This window comes from Papaver somniferum, chromosome 10 (genome assembly GCF_003573695.1).
Source record: "Papaver somniferum cultivar HN1 chromosome 10, ASM357369v1, whole genome shotgun sequence".
Taxonomy (NCBI): domain Eukaryota; kingdom Viridiplantae; phylum Streptophyta; class Magnoliopsida; order Ranunculales; family Papaveraceae; genus Papaver; species Papaver somniferum.
Genome location: NC_039367.1, coordinates 148702958 through 148707397, shown reverse-complemented (window position 1 = coordinate 148707397; position 4440 = coordinate 148702958). Strand labels below are relative to the sequence as shown.

Here is a 4440-nt window from a genome sequence, read left to right as displayed (position 1 = left end):
CATAAGAGAAAGGAAATGATTAGGAAGGCCCGCCAATAATGATTTTATAAGAACCAATTTCCCAGCTTTAGATATCCATTATTGTTTCCAAAGAGATAAATCCTTTCTCAAACCTGACAAAAATGCAGAATCGAAGAGGCACCCCCGAGGCATAACTGGATCCCAAATTCTTTTAAACCATCGTCAGGTCCCTAGAGAAAGACTGAGATAGAAAATAAGAAACTAATCCACTGCAGAATGAAGCCTCTTTCCCCAGATATGCAGGTCTGGTACATCTCCTACCGCCACCAGCCTAGTCTTGGAAGCATTAAGCCTGACACACAAAAAGCACTTCAGTAAGCTATAGAGATTGGAGATTGCCGACCGTCACGGATTTAGGAAAACCGCCGTATCATCAACATATTTCAGGTGTGAGATTGAGTAATTTGTCAGGTAATCAAAACCAGATATAACCTTTCTCTTTTTAACTTTACATAAACACATAACTTTTCTCTTGAACAGCAAAGGTGACAGTGGATCACCCTGCCTTACACACCCGAGCTTCGAATTCTACCAAATACCGAAACATAATTAATAAAAGACTGAGAAAGAGACTGTACCAATGCCTTGACGAATCCATGCCCTCTGATTTACATTAAAACGGCAAAAAACGGCAAAACCCATTGAAGAAAGAATAGAATCTGGATAACTCCAACAAACTTTGTCCAAGCTTTCCCACGGAAAGCTTTACTATCTCACAAGGTTCTTCTTTATATAAATTGCACCAGAAGGTAAGAATTTTTTATTTCAAGTCTTCCCTTCCGCTCAAATCTCAATGTATGACCATCACCGTCCTTCAAACAAAGAACTTGATTTGAGCATTTCTGAAGCTTGTGCACCAATGAAATTAAAGTACTTTAGGTTTTTGTCGCCTATTTTTATAGCACAATCTGCCGCAACCTCTGCCTAAGCTCCTTTTCCCTTAGCAATATTAGGTTCCCCAGCTCAGCTTTTATAATGCCTTCTCCACTGTTTCATCAGCTGAGAGAGAGTTCCCTGGTGGTCAGCTAACTCCAAATTCTTAAATGCTATAGAACTTTTACTTGGTTTCCACTGACCCAAAAATTTCCTTCACTCATGCCTTCATCAAGTAACTCAGACCATAAATTACAGTCAAGAACCAATCCAAACAATCATCTTTAATTTGTTACGATATCGAGCAAGTACCTGGAGACATATTGCTTAGAAATAAGTCAGCAGACATCCAAATAACCATAATCCTGCTTTAAAAAAAAAAAAAAAAAGAAAAAAAGAAGAATCCCATCAGTCTTACTGATGGCAGACAAACCCTTTCAAAATTTTGATACCACAAATACTCATCATAATCAGTTACCATCTCTACCTTCATCTCCTGATGACAAAAGAAGTTTTCTTTCGACAATTGGATAAGACAGCTATGTGCAGACCTCTTTACAGCACAGATTAGTCCCCGTACATTCAAGTGAGCATTCTCGGCATCATCTAGAACTCCTAGCCACCTTAGAATGCTTAGAAGATGAGCGACCCGTTTGGTCCACCATCAAACTTGTTAAAGAGCACTGATTTGTTTGGAGAGTTCCAACCTGCTCTATGTTTATTCTCATTATCAAATCCCGAGGGAGTATCAAACATCACTCCCGTCATCAACTCCGCTAGACGAAGCTGTATCAACAAGCTCAGATGTCTTCAATCTGCTAGGATCGTGCACGGGTGCCCCGGAATCTTCATTTCTATTGAGTATGCATCCTTTTCTATAATTTTTCTTGGTTAAGTTGGCAACAGATTTCAAAAGAAACTACTAAGGAAATTACAACTCCTATACTAGTCATATAATATGAGTTCCAAGAATTTTCATGCCATTGGGTGCTTGATCATAGAAACACTCAATTCTAACTACCTCTAGAACTGCGATGAATTGTTGGAATAAAATAGTTCTGCAGGTATAAGTAATGATTGTTGAATCAAACTAGTAACTGTAAGTATAACTAATACAGACCAATGGATAGAACTTATACAACTTGTGGATGTTTCACAATCATACATACAAACTAATGCTCACGACAACTTCACCTTAATACCTAAGTTGCACACATCCTAACTACCTCTAGAACTGTGATGAATCATTGGAATAAAGTAGTTAGTGTAGGTATAACTACGGATTTTTGGATCAAACTAGTGACATTAGGTATAACTAGCACATAACAAACGATAGAAATCTAAGTTATACAACTTGTGGTTGTGGTTGATTCACAACAATATATGACATTTATCTGTTCAGATAACTTCACCAATTGATTTCTAAGTTGCACACACAGCAAACACTTAGTTCTGCAAGTATAATGCGAGTTACAACTGGAATCTATCCATCCGACTACCCATCCAATATTAACTTGAAGTCCATTCTCAGTCATTTCCTGAAACAGACTAAAGGAAGGACCTATAAGCTCCTGCATACAAAAACCTCTAATCACACTAGTGCAAGTGACCTAGTGCTACAATTCCACACTACAATAAAAGAATCCTAATTTTCCTTGGGGTCCAATTGGAAATCAGACAATAAGGAAGGATTCCATTACTTTACCTATAGTTTTCTAAATTCTATCATACCAAGAAAAATCTAGGGTTTACAGACAACACAATTCAGATTCCTCATCAGTAATTAGAAAAACCAGAACTAAAAATCAATAATTGAGATCACAACCATACCCATACACAAAAAGGAACCCAAACTACACAAACAAAATACAAAAACGTTACCTGTAGTATATGTTATGTGCTTTATCTTCATCGACCAGGAGATAATGTTGTGTTTGAGCAAATGTACTCTTTCCAGTTCCCCCATCCATTCACCACCATTGGAGGACCTGGGAAGACTGTACTAAACCCGTTTAAGAATCGCGAATCACCATTATCTCATTTCTGTGGTAAAAGATCAAGAAACCACCGATTTAGCTTCGAATCTTATTCGATTTCAGGAGGAAAATCTAGGTAATTTGGTTTTGAGGAGGAGAAAATAAAATTAGGGATTTGAGAAAGCCAAAAAAAAAACAATTGTTGATAGGCTGATTTTTTCTGCGGGTTTGATAATTAGGTTTTGCCGGACTTTAGATCTCCGTCTAACATTCGTCCAGCTTGATACATACTACTAGTTAATGGTGTGTCAAACTTCTACTTACTTGTATGTAATTGCCGAAATAAAAAACACCACCCCTATTTTTCTCTTTGTGGGCCGAGCGGCTATCTCTCAATCGTGTATTAGGCTAACCCCTATGGGCTAGATTGGAGTGCTAGATTGGCCAAAAAGTGTTGCAAATCAAAAAATAAGTGTCGGAAAAAAGTTAACACTGATAGTTGATAGTTCTCTCTCCTACCAGGTGCTCGCAGTCCAACTATCAGCGAGATTGAAACGCTGAACCGTTCGGCGCTCAAAAAGTGGTCTAAACACTGAACCGTTCAGCGTTGGGAGAAAATTTTATGATCTAACGACTGAGATTTAAAGCGCCGAACCGTTCAGCGTCATATGGTGGTCCCGCTGCTAATCTAGCTGCTAGATTAGCCATCCCATAGGACCTAGGAGGTTGCCCATGCTGACGTGGATGGCCATCTAGCAGCTAGATATCTAGCCTATAGGACTAAGCCTTAGAACAAGTATAGACCTAACGGGATCGAAATCTCGTGAATCACAACGACTGAGGCAATTGCGTTGGGCCTTACGGTGAATAAAACAAATCACCTCTATTTTTCTTCTGGTGGCTTTCTCTGAGTCGGTGTATTTTCGGTGACAAATACCCGTTGTGTTTAGCAAAGTTGAATATATTAAAACAAGTGTACATTCACAGGGATTGAAATCCCGTGAATCACACCGACTGAAACAATTTGGTGGGCTTAGGTGAATAAAAACACCACCCCTATTTTTCTCCTAGTGGGCCCCAACGGCTTTATCTCAGTCGGTGTATTTTTCGGTGAAAAATACTTAGTGTGTCTAACAAAGCTGAATATATTAATTTTTAGTAACAATGGCTAACTGTGTTCTTAACCCATCATATAAAGGGACGCTCCAGACTAGTTCTCCGCCCATATAAATAAGTAACTTATTAGATTATAAAACTTGTTTTCTTTCTTGATCTCCCTTTTTTACTTTTAAACCTTTACATGCAGACAGAAACTCCGAATTTTAAAATGATCGCCACCTCTTTTGTACCCAAGTTCATTTTTTTCGATTTGCTTTACCCAAATCCAAAATGCTAATCCTTTTAAATTCGATCAAAACTGAAAAATCTTTTGTTTTTTTACTATGATTTACATGTTCAAGGAGATCTGATTTTGGATATTTAATGCGTTTGGGTTCTGGAAAGAATCTTAGTTTTGTGAAGTTTTGAAAAAGAGACTTATGTGAATCATAGTGGATTGAAAAGCAGGTAA

General features: G+C 38.0%; 1 long non-coding RNA gene across 1 annotated transcript; it reads right to left on the bottom strand.

Annotated features, from left to right (window-relative positions):
* On the bottom strand, positions 1–3154 carry LOC113315013. The gene is made up of 3 exons (XR_003342668.1): positions 2776–3154; positions 600–1206; positions 1–313 (listed from the first exon to the last, which is right to left on the bottom strand). It is a non-coding gene; the product is annotated as an uncharacterized LOC113315013 (long non-coding RNA).
* Positions 3155–4440: the final 1286 nt, after the last annotated feature.